General features: G+C 53.9%; 1 long non-coding RNA gene across 1 annotated transcript in view; it reads right to left on the reverse strand.

Moving 5' to 3' along the window:
• The window catches only part of LOC119467735, a 68,347-nt gene that overhangs the window by 13,624 nt on the left and 37,737 nt on the right, over positions 1-16,986 (reverse strand). The window contains exon 2 of the long non-coding RNA XR_005196337.1: positions 5,205-5,350. This is a non-coding gene — a long non-coding RNA (uncharacterized LOC119467735). The remainder of the gene's footprint in view (positions 1-5,204; positions 5,351-16,986) is intronic.

Here is a 16,986-nt window from a genome sequence, read left to right on the forward strand (position 1 = left end):
GGAGGAAGGCAGCAAATCACACTGCCACATGTGTACCTATGCAACAATCTTGCATGTTCTTCACATGTACCCCAAAACCTAAAATGCAATAAAAAAAGAATATTAAAAAAAAAACCAGTAACAGAAAGGTAACTAAAAAATCATGAAATACATAGACTAAACAACACATTTCTAGATAACACATGGGATGAAGAAAAAATACCAAGGGAAATGTAAAAACATTTTGAGCTAAATGAAAATGAAAACACAACTTATCAAAATTTGTGGGATGCAACAAAAGCAGTACTTAGAGGGACATTTACAGCATGTATATGTTAGAAAACGAAGAAAGATCTAAAACCAATTACCCTAAGCACCCATCTTAGGAGACTAGAAAAAGAAAAGCAGATTGAATCCAAAGTAAGCAGAAGAAAAGACATCATACAAATTAGAGCAGAAATCAATAAGATTGAAGATAGAAAATCAATAGAGAAAAGCAATGATACCAAAAGCTAGTTATTTGAAAAGACAAAGAAAATTGATATGTCTCTATCCGGGCTAAGAAAATAAGAGAGAAGAGGGGACATCACTACAGAAATGGTGCAATTCCTTGAAAGACAATCTGCCAAAACTCATATGAAAAGAACTAGCCAATCTAAATAGACCTGTAACTATTGAAGAAATTGAATAAATAATTAACAACTTTTCCAGGCTGAGCATGGTGGCCCATGCCTGTAATTTCAGCACTTTGGGAAGCCAAGGCAGGAGGATCACTTGAAGCCAGAAGTTCAAGACCAGCCTGGGCAACAAGGCGAAACTGCATTTCTTCTAAAAATCCCCCCAAAAATTAGCCACATGTGTTGGCACACATCTGTAATCCCAGTGACTTGGGAGGCTGAAGCAGGAGAACTGCTTGAACCTGGGAGGCAGAGGCTACAGTGAGCTGAGATCACAGTACTGCACTCCAGCCTGGGTAACACAGTGAGACTCTGTCTCAAAATTAATTAGTTAATTAACAAGTTTCAAAATCAGCATGAAATATAGATGGGTTTACTAGTGAATTTTGCCTAACATGTAAGGAATAAATTATGCGAATTCTCTGCAATCTTTTTCAGAAGATAAAAAAACAGAGAAAATGTTTCCAAACTCATTCTATGAGGCCAGCATCATTCTACTACCAAAACCAGATAAAGAAAATCACAGACCAATATATCTCATGAACACAGATGCAAAAATCCTCAGCCAAATACCACCAAATCAAATTCCATAATGTAGAAAGATTCACACACCAAGACCACGTGGACGTACCCTAGGTGTGCAAATCTGGTTCAACATTTGGAAATCAATAACGTGATCCATCACATCAACATGCTAGGTTGGAAAAATTGCATGACCACATCCAGAGATGCTGAAAAAGCACTTGACAAAAACCCAGCACCCATTCATGATAAAAACTCAGTGAACTAGAAATATAGAACTTCTTCAACTTGCCACAGATCATCTACAATAATAATGGTGAGAAACTCAAAGCTTTCCTACCAAGATCAGCAACAAGGCAAGGATGTCCTCTCTCATGTCTTCTTTTCAGTGTCATACTAGAAGTCCTACCTAATGCAATAAGACAAGAAAAGGAAATCAAAAATATACTGATTGGAAAGGAATAAAACTGTCCACAGATAACATGATTATCTATGTAGAAAATCTGAAAGAATTGATACAAGAAAACCCATAAAACTCTCCTGGAACTAATAAGCAATTATAGCAAGTTTGCAGGATACAAGATTAGCATACCAAAGTCAGTTGCTTTCATATATACTAGCAATGAACAAGGAATTTGAAATTAAAACATAATATAATCACATTGGCCCCCTCAAATGAAATACTTAGGTGTAAATCTAATAAAATATGACAAGGTCCATATAAGGAAAACTATAAAACTCTGATCAACAAAGTTAAACAAGAATAAAGAAATAGAGATGAGGAACAAGGCAAGGATGTCCCCTCTTCTTGAGGACACTGCAAGGCTCACTGCAGCCTCTGCCTCCCAGATTCAAGCAATTCAAGAAGTGAGGATGCCTCTCACCTCCTCTTGCTACATGTTCATGGACAGGAAGATTCAATATTGTCAAGAGTTCATTCTTTGCGATTTGATCTATAGATTCAATGTTATCCTAGTCAAAATTTCAGCAAGTTATTTTGTGGATATCGACCAAACTGATTTTAAAGTTTATGTGGGGAGGAAAAAGACCCATAATAGCCAGCACAGCTCACTACAAAGAAAGGGTGATACTGGCAAAGGAATAGACAATAAATCAATGGAACAAAATAGAGATCCCACACAGACCCACATAGATACAGTCAACTGATATTTGACAAAGGAGCAAAGGCAATGCAACAGAGGAAGATGGTCTTCTCCAAAAACGGTGCTGAACAACCGAGCACCCACATGCTAATAAATGAGTCTAGAGTCAGACCTTACACCTTTCACAACAATTAACTCAAAATGGGCCACGGACTTAGATGTAAAACACAAAACTATAAAATTCCTAGAAAATAACATAGGAAGAATTCAGATGAGCAACACCAAACGTATACCTTATGAAATAATTGGCAAGCTGGACTTTCTTAAAATTTTTTGCTCCGCAAAAGAACACCGTCAAGAGTATAAGAGAAGACAGGCTGGGAGAAAACATTTGCAAAAGACGCATTTGGTAAAGGGAAAAATACAAGGGCCCTTAAAAGTCAACAACAAAAGCCCAATTTAAAAGTGGATCAAAGACCTCAGCAGACCCCTCACAAGATGGCAGAAACATGTAAGAGAAGATGCTCCCGACCCGAGTAACCAGGGAAATACGAGGCAGCCCTCACACACCTGCCAGAACAGCCAACCCCCTGCACGCAGCGGCACCCAGTGCTGTGAGGACATGGCACTGCAGGGACACCCCTTCCCTGCTGAGAGCACTGCCACATTGTAGGACAGTTTGGGAGCTTACAAACGTCAGCATGGGCTCTGACCCTGTGACCCAGTGTGCACGCACCTTGGAACCTGCCCAGAAGAGCTGAACTCCTTTATCCCCATGGAAACCTGTACACAGGTGTTCACAGCAGCTTCCCTCTCACCCGCCCAAGCTGGGATAAGCAAGACGCCCGTCAGGTGGTGAGTGAATAGACTGGGGACACCTGGGCGGCGGAGGATTGCTGGGCACTAGAACGAGGAAGGAACCATCAAGGCACGAGAAAAAACATGTGGAAGCAGCTGGAACGCACAGCGTGGAGGGAACAAAGCCAGCCTCAAAGCCTCCACCCTGCCCGAGTCCACCTGGATGAACTTCTGGGAAAGGCGATACTGCGGCAGTGGTAGAAAGATGACAGGTGGCCCGGGGCTCGAGGAGAGAGACAAACAGGCAGAGCGCAGAGGGTGTTTAGTGGCGAAACTGCTCCATGGGACAGCGCAGGGCAGACGGCTGCGATCATACATGCGTCCGAACCCATGGAGTGAGCCGCGGTGGGGAGCCCCGTGGAGAGCTCCGGGACCCAGACGGTCATGACACGTCCGTGCGGGTCCATTGCGACCGTCACCAACGTGCATCTCCAGCACGGCGTGTGGAAGGTGGGGAGGCTGTGCCTATGTGGGAGCAGGAGGCGTATGGGAACTCTCTGGACCTTTTTCTCCATGTCTCTGTGACTGTAAAACTACTCTGAAAAAGTAAAAAGTCTTTTAAGAAAAATCAAACATCAAAAAAAGAGGAACAGGCGATGTGTTTAAGATCACCCAGAACCTGAGTGCCAGCTGGAGTTTAAACCTGCGTGGTGGGTGTGGTCCGAGGGTGAGCTGGTGGGAGGTCACCCGGCCCAGCTGCAGGCCCTCACTGCCTGGGCTGCCTGGATCGCAGGTGTGGAGTGGGAGCATTTTCATCAGCCCCGGAAGGCAGGATGAGGACCTGCCTGTGGCTTCTGGGGAAGTAGCAGCATCCACTATCCCCAAGACAAATGCCCGCCATTCACCACCTCGTAAGATTGGAGGCGATCTAGACAAAGCATTTAAAAACCATGACTCGGGGAAAGCAGAGGAATTATGGCTGGTTTGAGCCATGGGCCCTCCCTGCTGGTATTGTGTCCAAATTCGCAGCCAGGAGACTCAGGTCTCCCCTTACCTCCCCTCCCCTCTGCCCCCCCATCCCCACCCCCACTTTGGGAGTCTGTGGATAAAGGTGCAATGTTACCCAGCTACATATTTTTAAATGAGGTGCAGGTAGAAGTTCATGATGGCCTCGCAGAAGATTCAGACCGGTCTGTGATGGGAAACTGAGGCTGAGCCCAGCAGCGTGGGGAACCCCGTGCTGTCCTTGTGGGAGCAGAGCTCATCAGAAGAGCCAAGGGCTGTGCAGCCCAGAGCAGGAGCAGCTGCCTCTGCCTGAGCACGAGGGGGTCCCACAGGTGCTGGACTCCCTCATCCAGAAACCTGCGAAGAGGCAGAGCCAGGGAGCTGAGAATGTGCCCATTTCCTGTGGGAGGCCACCCTACCTCCTCCTGAGGAAGTGCCGGTGTGGAGCTGGATGCTTTCATCCAGCTGTGGACTTCACAGGGGTGGGGGTCAGGGCGAGACCCGAAGTCGTGAGCTGGGGTCACCCATGCCCGTGCAATGAGATCAGGTGGCCGCAGTGAACCCAGTGTTGCCTCCATGGCCTGTCATCTTCGGGGCTCCACTGAAGTGAAGAGGTGCTTGTGTCCCAGGGCAGACAGCTCCAGCCCCCAGGAACCCGAGAGGAGGACCCACCAGGTGCTGGGAGAGGGCCGGGAGCTCATATGGGCAAGGTGGGCACCAGGCAGAGGCCTTGAAGAATGGCAGGAACATTGTCCCAAAGCCAGGAAGACACACACCTTGTAAGAGAAACTCATTCGGAGAAATGAGAAATCGGTGTCCCTCCCTCGGCACAGATCAGCCAAGATGGCAAGTCGCACCTAGGTGAAAGCCTCAGTGCGGGCCAGGTTTGGGTGACACTGTGGCTGTGACCTTGGCAGCCACGGGCTTCCCCACTGGACTTGGCCGAGAAGCCACTCCCACCCCCTCTGAGCTCGGGGCTCAGACCCTGGAATGGTTGCTGGAGTCACTTCGCACTGGGCCGGTCGAGAGCTATAGGAAAGCACAGCTGTGGGACGCGGGTTCTTCCCAGCCAAACCCACCTCCTGCGGGCAACTCACAGCGCCTCCCGGCCACAGCCCACCTGTCCAGGCTCCCATGTCCTCTCCAAGGCCTTTGTCTCTGAGAACGAGAGCTGCACCTTGTCAGTGGGTTTTGTGGGTCTCAGGACTAGGAATGGCGCTGGGTGCATGAATGGGTGAAGGCCACTGTTCCTGCTGCAGCCCACACCTGCCACCAAGAGAACAGAGCAGCGGCGTGGACAGAGAACCGCTCATTTGCCAAATCATTTCAATCAGACTTGTCACAGCTGAGAATGCCACAGCAAAGCACAATCCACTTTGTTCCAGAAAGAAAAGGGAGAGCAGGGCACCGAGTCAGACCACAGGAACACGAACAGCACCTTCCACACTGTCCTGGAGAGCACCCAGTCAGACCGCGGGAACACAATCAGCACCTTCCACGCTGTCTGGGGACAGCAGGGCAACCAGTCAGACCGCGGGAACATGAGCGGCGCCTTCCACACTGTCCTGGAGAGCACCCAGTCAGACCGCAGGAATACAAGCAGTGCCTTCCACAGTCCCGGGAGGGCAGGGCACGCAGTCAGAACACGGGAACAGGAGCAGCACCTTCCACACTGTCCGGGGAGAGCAGGGCACCCAGTCAGACCATGGGAACAGGCAAGGCACCTTCCACACTGTCCTTGGAGGGCGGAGCACCCAGTCAGACTGCAGGAACAGGAGCGGCACCTTCCACACTGTCTGGAGACCCCTCTTTACCAGTGAGGTACGTGGCACTTGAGGCCGAGAGGGAGACCGATTCCAGGTGAAAGGACCATTTTTAAAGACTCTCCAGCTGCCGGTCTGTTTCTTCATTAATTTTCTGTAGAAGCCCCAGTTGTGAGACAGGCAGATCGATGCTGGCCACTGCCGCCCCCTGCACCCACCCATCGTAAACCAGCACACCTGTGGGAGAGCCGGCAGCCGGGCCTGCGAGGGTGTCGTGGGGGTGCGTGCCACGACCCACCTCCCGGGCCACCACGGAGCTGGGGGTGTATTTTCTGCATTTTTAAAAACCACGGAAGCATTTCTAAGGTCAAAGTGGAAGGGTTCAAATAGCCCGACCAGAGCCCAGAGCAGCCCCGGCACGTCCTCTCCACATTTACAAGGAAAAACCATCTGATTTAAAGTGAGAGACTCCACAGTCACTTCTGTAATTGGCCAGGAATTCACCTCATGAAGGCAGTGTGTTGTTTGAACTATGTCTTATTCTGAAAGAATTTCATTAAAGCAATTATATTTTAATAAATGTGGGAGGTTATGGATGGCACTTCATTTTGTAACAGCCTGTGTGCCTCGGCAGTTAGCCTCGGAAATGAGCAGGACCCAGCCCATCACTGTGCCTGCGTAATGTTTTCATTACAGGAGTTGCAAATAATCTATTAATCTTCCTCTAAGCACACAGCAACATGCAAGCATTTGTCACCGAAAAGCCAGTTCAATAAAGTCGCTCTAAGTAAACAAAGTGAGACGCGGAGAGGCAGCATGTCAGCATCGGATTTGCGGAGTGAATCAAAGGCCTTTGTGTGTCTGGAGACAGCCTTAGCCCTTGGGAGCCAAGAGCGGCAGCACCTGGAGACGGGCAGAGCTGGCCTCACCACTGCGCAGGAGCTCTGCCTGTCCGGCCGGGTCGGTCTTTCCAGAACTGTCCATCTGCCCGGGTCCCACCTGCCACTGCCCCCGCCATCGGAGGAGCCTCAGGGAGCCCCAGTGGGCCCCGTCCCTCGGGAACCAGCTGCTGCCACGGCCCCCAGGGTCACCTCAAGCCCCCTCCCAGAATGAGGGGCTCCCTCAGGAGGAGCACAGGGCAGAGGAGAAACTCCCCAAGCCTTTCAGACAAAAATGTTAGGTCCATTGAACAATTCCGAGTGGCAGACAGAATGGGACGGCCCAAATCCAAAGGGGCACCTCGAATCTCATCTTTTATCATCTCCAGCAGAAATGGGCACCAGACTGGCTTTGCCAAGAATACCACCAACCTGGAGTGATTTTCTTAAGATCTAAACCTTTATCGTCGATTTCCTCAAAACCAAATATTACAGAATTAACGAGGCCAGGGCTGAAGGGGTAGAGGTTTACCCAGACCCCTCTGGAGTCTCCAGTTCTGTGGGAGAGACCCTGACTCTCAGGACACGGCAGTGGGCAGAGTGCGGTGGGTGACGGGTGGATGCTGGAGCTGCCATCAAGACAACTGCAGGTGGGAGATCCCTGGGAGACTTGGCCCTGGGTCACGGGTAGAGGGCAGAGGGGCATCTGTGTCTGAGGTCAGGCAGCCTGTGCCAAGGCACCTGTGCTGAGAAGCCTCTGGTCCCTGGAAGACACCTCCCTTCAGACACAGATGGCCCTTTTTGCCTTGACTGCCAGGAAGCTTGGTGTTCAAAAGTTACCACTCTGAATCCCACAACGCCTGCCTTCCACCATCATCCCATCCCTGCTGAGTTGTCTGTTCCTGATTGAGAACAGCATTAAATCCCTTTTGGAAACAAATGGGTAATGAATGTGTGGTGGGAGTTCAAGCCCCCAGCCAACTAGGAGACCCTTCCCCCGCACGCAGGGGTCCCTCCACACAGCTCCCAGGCCCCCAGCCAGCTAAAAGACCGTTACCCGCACACAGAGTGTCCCCCACCACACTTCCAAGGCCCCCATCTCCCTTCTCAGACCCTTCTCCCAGAAATACCTTTCAATGTGGGGACTAAGCTCTGATTTTATCTGGCACAAATTCCTATCTAAGGTGACTGGGGAGTCAGGCCCTTCACCGTAACTGCTCATCAGATGGGTCTTATTTGGCCCTATATATCATGCCTTTCTTTCCAATCTGACTCTGGCATAACATTATAAGACAAGAAAAGAAAAATCAAAATATTTAACCCCCTGCAGGGGCTGCCCTCCCGAACACAGGCCACACACTCTGCCTCTTGCCCCACGACCTGTGGAGACACAGCACGGGCCAGGCGGTGGCCGGCAGGGCCTCCAGCGGGCAACAGCGTCTCCCTAACTCTGGTGCTCAGCACACACTGCTGCACGCCAGCAACACGCAGGGGCCCGAGGGCCAGGACACAGGGAGGGACCTCTGCTCCCGAGACAGGAGCCCCATGGGGGGACCCAAGGCCTGCCCCCATGAGCGGCTCCATCAAGGCCCAAAGGCCCCGTCTCTGTCAGGCCCAGAGGGACAGGGACTGACTGCTCTAGCCAGGCTCTCCCTGCAAGCTTCCTGTCCTGCCCTCAGGACACCGTGGAACACGGCCCTCTCCTCACAGTGGGTCCAGGTCCAAAGGATGCTGGGGCTGCTGGGCCTTTGGGGCAGGCCACAGGCACCCTGCGCTCCACAGAGACACCTGAGAGGCAGGGAGATGCCTTAGACAGGAGGCTCCACACCTTCTTGCAGGAAGCTTTCAGCTGAGTGCAGACGCCGGCCACAGTCCTCCGCCCACGGTGGAGGGCGCAGGAGTCTGAAGCCACTCTCAACATCCTCCCCTCCAGGGCTTAAAACGCAGCCGGGGCTCACACCTTCTCGGGGGTTCCGTGTGGCATGTACCTGTGAGGACACAGGCCATGTGGGCTCAGTGCAGGGGTGGGTCCAGGGTCAGCTCCATGGGCGCTGCCCCCACCGCGCCCCCGCAGTGCCCAAGCCCCGCTGCCCTCCTGGTGCTGGCGTGTGCGCACCTCGGCCCCTCTGGGAGCCACACGGAGTTCACACCAGGTCCATCCACCGTCCAGAGCAGGAGGGGCCGGCGGCCTCGTGGCTGTGCTAGGAGGGAGGGAAACCCTTAATCTAATGATGTTTTCCTTCTCTGACAGAGACCTTGCACGCTAGGAGCCAGTCTCTCTTGATTAAGCTCAGCTCCCACATCTCTTTAACCATGCAACTTTAAATGAAACATACATCTTTCCAAATTAACTTTGTATCTAAGAATAATCAGAGAGCAAGAGTTGTCCTAATTAACTTACAGTCAGCCACAGAACTCATCTGCCATTGCCACACTCGCTTCAAAGGGAGCCGACATTTATTCAGGGCAGAGGCAGTTCCAGGGCAGTGTCCCACCTGGGCATCGCCTCTTGTTTCCACAGAGCCCCGAGGGTCTCAGAGGTGAAGCTCCTGCCTGGGGACAGTGCAGAGCTGGGACTCGGGTCAAGCGCATCTCCCCACCCTGCCCCCAGCCCATTCTGTGTTCCAGAAGGACCCAGAACTTTCCCTCCCACATGCCAGCTCCCAGCACTGGCGACGGTCATAGTCGTCAGACAGACTGCCTAGAATGCGTGCTTTTGATGGAAAAAGCCAGGAGAATATGTTTTTCAAAGAGTGGAGTTTTTGAAGAATGGAAACCTATAAAAATCAGCCTGTGTGACTTACTGAGGTTCACTTCCTCAGCCCCAGTTACATTCCCGATTGTGTGTGGCCATGGACACTGCCTGTGCAGGCTTAGCCGGGCGAGGCGCAGGGACACACGGTTTCCGGGACCCGACCACAGCCACTCTTCAGGACCGCTGCAGGACCTTAGGTTCCCAGGAGCCAGGAGCGATGGAGACACCGCATCTGAGGAGTTCCCACAGCTGCTTCACAGGCCGACCGCTGGAGAATGGCAGCGCCCTTCCTCCACGCTGAGCCCCAGAGCTCAGAAGCTGAGGCTGCCAGCTCTGTCCTGGCTGGGCTCAGAAGGAACAAACCACAGGGTCCACACTGGACACAGAGCGCAGAGAGAGCCCTCTTGGCCCTTGCCCATGGCGTGGTGGAGCACGTGATGGCAAACGCCTCTGCTCCGAGAGAAAATGGGCAATGCCTTTGCAACTGACCAAGCAAACGCAGACGCTAGATCTGCCTTCTAAACTTCCAGCGCTGGAAATCCCACATGCTCCAGGCACGCAGGAAAACAGGGCCACGGTTCTGGGTTGAGAGCACCAGGTTTGGAGGGTTCTGTGGGTTTGGAGGGGACTGAGCATGGGAGGAGGAGGGGCCACGTGTGTGGGCGGAGCCAGTGGCTGAGTGGCCGAGGGAAGGGGCTGAGAGGCCATCAAGGCTCACCTGGGACGTTCAGTGGCATCCCAGCGCTTCCCCCCCAGCCTGTAGCCACCTGCACCAATGGCTGGGCCCAGGTGGGGTTTTCCACCATGGGAGGGGTGGGGCAGCTTCCCCAGGCTGCGAGGCTGAAGACAGCAGCACCCAGCAGCAGGCAGCTCTGAGGTGGGAACGCAGCTCAAAGGAAATGGCAGCAGCCAGCATCCACGAGGAGACCAGCCACGTGGGCCCAGCTTAGGGGCTGAGGGAGGCCAAGTGGATCCCCAAGACTCCCCACAGAGTGAAGCTGGGCCAGGTCAGATGCAGCGACACAGCCCTGGACACACGACAGAGACATGGATACAGGGACACGGCCCAGCCACATGAAAGAGACAGGTGCCACATGTGGCCCCCAGGGCGGTGACCTTGGCATTGGTGACTGTGAAGCAGGGGCCAGTGCACTACGTGTGACACTGTTTTAGTGAAAATCCTCACGTCCTGTAGAACATGAGGCCTTTGCTGTGGTTTATGGCCAGGTCTAGAGAAAACGGAGAAGAGAAGGGGCCCCTGTGATGAACAGCTGGGCCCTTCCCCCCAGATCTCAGGCCAGCAGGGCAGCGAGGGACAGCAGTGCCCCACCTTTCATCTGGGATCTTGCCCATGCGGGGGGCTGGCCGCAGCAGCAACAGCCTCCTCCTCCTCACCACACTGTGGCTTGGAGGAGCCTGACACATCGGAGCATTCCTGCACCCATCCATGTCGGACGCTCACCTCTACCGCAGGCTGGCTTGACCTGGGCAAAGGGCCCGGTTGGCTGTGCATCTAAACCGGGCATGTGCTCTAGGAAATAAATTTAGAAAACCCCTTGGGAAAGTAAAGTGGACACACCCGATACGGCCTTGGAGGCCCGAGGCTGAGGCAGCTGTTTCCCGCCCGAGCAGCAGCTGGGCCGGCCGTTCACCCCAGGCCATGAGATCCCAAGCCTGGGGAAGCGCAGCTGCAGGCCCTGACACGGCCCAGAGCTGTGCCCTGACTAGGCCCAAACCGAAGTCAGGATCAGGGAGAACAGAAAACATCTGAGCAATCAGACACATGGGAGTGGAGCTGCACTCACCGTGATAGCAGCCAGCCGGTGAGTCTCGTGGACTGTGGGAATGTGTGTCCATGGTTTGGTTCGTTTGCTTTGCTACTGTGGGGCATCTGTCTGCATCTAATAACTTTCATTGTGTGCTAATGAGTGCAGTGGGCTGGCCTGCAGGGAATCGCCCAGCCATCCTTTTCTGTTACGCAAAGGTGTGAAGGAGCCCAGGACCCCCCAGCATCCGGGGAGAAGCAAAGCACCTCATCTGTGTGGGATGAGGGCTGGCTCCTTTGTGGCACAGCAGAGACCCAGGCAGCAAACAGATACCACTGCCCCCACGCCCCTGTGCCCTCAGGAAGGTGGCACAAACCCGTGCCAGAGGGGCCCACAGGCTGAGATGGCCGCTTTCCCAAGAAGAGTTGGGGTCCCCTCTGGCAGCTCCCGTGGGTGACCACGGGCATGGCAGCGCCTGCAGGACCACGGAAGCGCCCGGCTGCCCCAGCAGCCCTTCTTTCTTTGTTCCCTCTCTGGATGGGCTAAACGAGTTGCCCGTCTGGTATCTGCCGACAACCAAGTTCCCTGAGCTGCAGCATCGGGCTGACCTCCCCTCCTTAAGTCGTCTTCAGGACAGACGCACTCCAGCTGTCACACAGAAAGCAACTGACTCAAAACTGCATTTGTCATGCAGGTTCCCAACCTCCAGGGCTGCTGTCTCAAGAGGCCCTGACTTTAAAGAGCACATCCTCACAAAACAGGATCAAGGAAAAGCGGCTCAGTGGTGAAGAGCTGGATCAGCCCCAGTGCTGGGTGTGGCAGCCGCTGTTCAGGGACCTCGTCCGCACCGTCCTCGAGAACTGGAGCCAGAAACCCACCTGGGCACCACTCCTCCTGGGACAGAGGAACGGCCCAGGTCACTCCCACTCCCACCGGTGCAGCAGCTGCTCTGCAAAGTGGGTGCCCACAGGTACTTCAGCACTTGTCAGAACTAAGCTGAGCGCTGTGCACACTCCCTGGTACTCTGCTGGGAGGCTCTGCAGGAGCTGGCCACTGGGTGGGAGGCCAGAGGGTGCCTTCATCGTCCCTGCAGGCTGGGCTTGCCCCTCACTGGAGCCCCAGGGTTGTCTTTGAACCTCTGTGTCAGAGCCAGTGGGCAAGTGTGTGCTGGCTCTACCCACCCTGCCCACATAGACACACATGGGCACACCCAGGCACATGTGGGCATAACCAGGTACATGGAGACACACCCAGGTACATGTGGGCACATGTGGGTACATGAGGGCACACGTGGGTATATGTGGGCACACGTGGGTACATGAGGGTACACATGAGGATATGTGGACACATGTGGGTACATGCGGACACACCGGGGTACATGTGGGCACATGTGGGTGCACCCAGGTACATGTGGGCACACCCCGGCACATGCGGGCGCACGTGGGCAGGGCAGCACTGGCAGATGCTCACTGCCTATCACAAGCCATGACCTTGGCTTTGACCCTGCAGGTGTGCCGGGTTCAATTCGAATGCGTGCCATAGCAACGTGTGTGCATGTCGTACAAGCAATGTAGCTAGAACAGTAGCTTCCTGAGGCTAAACATGGATTTTTTTTTTCATGTGAAAAATCAAAACCAAGGAAAATTACTGCCATGGGGTTGTGGCTGTGGCCAGAGCTTCCCCCCCAGTCTTGCACCCGTGCTCTCTGGTGTAATTGGGCTCAGCAATTCTTTTGGCCGGAGCGGAAAGGACCTGCAGCATGGCTGGGAGACAGCCCCCTTGTCCTAGGCAGCAGCAAAGAAAGCAGCAACATGGCGGGGTAGGGGGTGAACAGTCCCCACCATCTGCCGACTTTCCCTTTTCTAAGTTTTTATTTTCACGGGAAGGAGGGAGAGGGTGCCTGAGTCTGACAAGCGGGTCTCAGCTCCCGTGCTGGCCACCCTCCTGCCAGCCACGGGGACTCCCGCGCTGTGGTGCCCTACCGGCCTACTGGGTGACAAGCTGGAGAGTGCTGTGAGGGTAGCAGTGTTCCCTCCCCTGCCTCTTGCTGCACCTGCTCTGAGCTGAGTTCTGCCCATCACAGCTGTGGGGTCTGTAGAGAGACCACCTGGCAGCCAGGTACATGTGTCTGTAAGGGACATTTACTGATGACTCACTGGGGTGATGGTGGAACCCGCCGGCCACGGAAAGCAGGGGCTGGTACTGGCTATAGTGCCCAGACTCCAGGCCTCCCGCCCTCAGCCCAGCTTCCTGGCCACCTCACAGCTCTAAAGTGAACGCCCTGGGCAAAGAGATGCAGCTCGTCCCCGGCAGGCCGCAGCTCCTGACGCAGAGTGGACCTCTCACGTGCTCCTCTGGGCAGCCCCAGCCTGTGCTGACAGAGCCTCTAGCGTGGCGGACGGACCAGGTTTGAGTGTCTTTAAAGCAGACGCCAATGGGAAGTTTTGTTCACAGAAATGTAACATCAAAAAGCGAATGGAAACATTCCAGGAAAGACTGGTTACGTTTCCTGAGTTGGGAAGAATCAGGTTCCGTCCGCCCGGGAGGAACAGGTGTGTGGGAGGTAGAGGGAGTCTCAAGAACAGAAAGCTAGGGGCACTGTCCGGCAGGGAGTGGCACCAGGGCCAGGGGGGCTCTCACTTTCACCAACCAGGAAAGGGACCCCAGCAGATATGGACTCGCCCACATCACCCTTGGGGAGGCTCCCCAGCCAGTTGACATTCCTGGGGCTCCGGCCTCACCCACGGCCTCTCTCCCAATCCCTGGAAAACTGGTCTCACCCACGGCAGGAGAGTCTCACTGCATGGCCTGTGGGTCCGGCGTGGGGCAAGTTCCCAGGATCACTGCCAGTAGGTCTGCAGATCAGAACTACCTTTGTGACAATGCTAAGTGACACAATGTGACAGTGTCACTGCTTTTGTGACAATGCCTTCTCCACCAGGCGACATCTGCAGAACAGCGGCTCCATGGTGGCCACAGGGCGGCAGCTCCACACCTGCCTTCCCACTGCCAGACGCTGTGCAGCAGAAACAACAGCTCCGCTGTAAAAAGCCTCCCTGGAGCAGAAAAGCTGTCCGTTCTGTCATACTTCAGCCTTGCGCACAGCACGGCAGGGCGCTTGGCCACAGTGGGTGAGTACACGAAATACACGCAGAGCACACGAGCCATGCACAGAAGCTGTCAGGCCTGGAGAAGGTGCACGGCTGAGTCTGGAGCCATGCCCCAAACTCCCCCAATGCCCCCAACGCCTCCCCGCACCCCCGCACCCCTGTGCCCCCGGCCGACGTCTGTACCTGAAAGAACAAGCAACAAACACAGTCACTCAGATGTGGGTGTTGGGTAGACGTTTTCTGGAAAATGAGCAAAATGAGCCTGTTGCTTTAAGGTAAACTTGCAATATTTGTTGCCAATAACAAAATTTGAGCTTTTGAGCAAAACTTAGAATTTTGGAGAACTTGTATCCACACTGTGAGCTCCAGTCAGCACCTCAAGACCTTTCCAAGGAAGCCGGTAGTGATATTCGCAAATGTGACTTTGATATTAAATAAAGAAATGCGTCCTTTGAAAGTGCCACATGGCTCAGTGAACTGATTTTTTCCAGATGACTGTTGCAGGACGCTACGAAGCCAGGCGGGTCAGAGCCAGCCCGGAGCGTGACCGCCGCAGTCCCAGCTCGGCCGAGTGCGGAGCGTGAATGCCGCAGTCTCAGCTTCCACAGCAGCTCACCTGGAAGAAACCACCACTTACCTCGCACTGTGAAATGCCAAAAGAGATGACGCGCGATCATCTGAAAGGCTGGTTGATAATCCTCCCCGTCCCAGCTCAGGGTCTGCGTGTGGCCAGGTTTTCTTCTCAGTTTCAACCAGAGCCACGGATCACAGCAGTTCAAATGCAGAGAACCCAGTGAAAGAGGTTTGCAACACGTAAGCTAATGCCACTCTCTTCACTAAAAATGTCATTAAAATTGTGTCCTTTATGTTGACATGTAATGGGGTTATTATTGCTGTTTTTAAATGAATCAGAAAAGGATGAAATCGTGTTTTGCAGCAATGTGGGTGGAAGGGGTGCCCATTCTCTCAAGTGAAACAGGACACACGCTGCGTGTCCTCGCTCACAAGTGTGAGAGGAATCGCTGCACACACTCCGTGTGGACAGAGGGCAGTGGAGCGGGGAAGGGAGTGGGGGCGAGAAAGTACTTGTGGGTACCACGCACTTCACTGGGGTGGGTTCCCCTAAAAGCCCCGATTTCAGCACCGTGCGATGTACGCGTGAAACAAAATTACACTGTGCCCCATAAATTTACGTGAATGTAAAATATATAAGGAAAATTTAAAAAGTAAATAGAAATGAAACCATAAGTATTTTTTAAATGTCTCTGTTCTAATTGCTAATACGGTATATTTATAATGCACAAAAACAAAAGCTCTGAGGGTCTTCAATAATTTTTAAAGTGTAAAAATGTCCTAAGACCAAAATGCTGAAGACCCATAGGCTACTATAGCCTGGCACAGGCCGGGGTTTCTGTGAGGCTGCCTGTGCTCGACTCCAAGCTCACGGACCCCGGAGGCCACCCGGCCCGCACTGGGGACTCACCCGGTCCAGATTCTGCTGTGGCCTCTCGGAAGCCCGGCCCCTCTGCTGGCCCCTCTCTGTTCCCCTAATGCTCTTCCCAATTTGGCAACTTTCCACCCACAGCCAGGAACACGGGGACGGGCCCCTTGGGAAAAGGAGCAACACCCCGGGAAGAATGGACACTGAGCCCTGTGGTGGGACCGGCTCCAAGCGTTTCATTTAATGGGATTGAGAAGCGAAGAACCACGGACATTGCCCTGAACACAGGTGGCCTATAACTCATGAGCTGGGGCCCAGGGAGGAGCCGCGACCCCAGGGACCCCACAGGGAGGCATTCAGGGCTCGCAGCGGGGACCGCGGGCCACAGGAAGCCCCAGCAGCCTCCCCCTCCCCCGCCCGTGGCCATGGACCCTCCCCATGTGACACAGGCAATAGAGAGAAGGAACCTCCTTTTCAACTTGCATCTCACCCCCAAGCCCTGCTCTCCTGCGGCCCAGCTGCCCCTTCCACCTCTCCAGGCTCGGCCTTTCCTTCTGGGGTCTCTGCACTGTCCCCTCCCTCTCTCGGGGGGTCCCACCCAAGAGAGAAGAGAAGGAAGTGCATTCTCAGGACAGGTGGGAGGGGCCCAGCTGACAGCTCCCAGGGCTAGGGCTCCGGGGTGACCCCACAGGACACAGGGAGCTGAGGGTTCCCTGGCATTTGACAGGTGGAAGGAGTCCTCAGGGAGGTATCCGGCGCCTGATGGGGGCTTGGGAAGACTTAACAATAGGAAAATACAAAGCGAAGAAGGCAGAGGCAGCAGCCAGCTTGGGAAAATGGAAGAGCCACACAAGCGGGGATGCAATTCCAGGACAGGTGGACACCAGGCCCCAAAAGGCAGACGAGCGCCCGAGCGCAGACAGCGGCCGCCAATGCCATCTGCCTCCACGAGAAAAGGCAGCTGAGGATCCCAGACAAGGTGGCTTGGCAAGAACAAAACCTAAAAGTGACACGTTAACGTAAACCAGAACGTGGGCTCCCTCCAGCTGCAACCGTGCACAGCCGACCGGGGACGGAGGAGGCAACATTGCAGTAACATGCCTTCCTCCATGAGGAACACGATGGCAGCAGGCACTCAGACATCAGTCAGTGTGAGCACACTGTTTACATGCCAACAGATGACAGAAAT

This window comes from Cebus imitator, unplaced genomic scaffold (assembly GCF_001604975.1).
Source record: "Cebus imitator isolate Cc_AM_T3 unplaced genomic scaffold, Cebus_imitator-1.0 Scaffold324, whole genome shotgun sequence".
NCBI lineage: Eukaryota > Metazoa > Chordata > Mammalia > Primates > Cebidae > Cebus > Cebus imitator.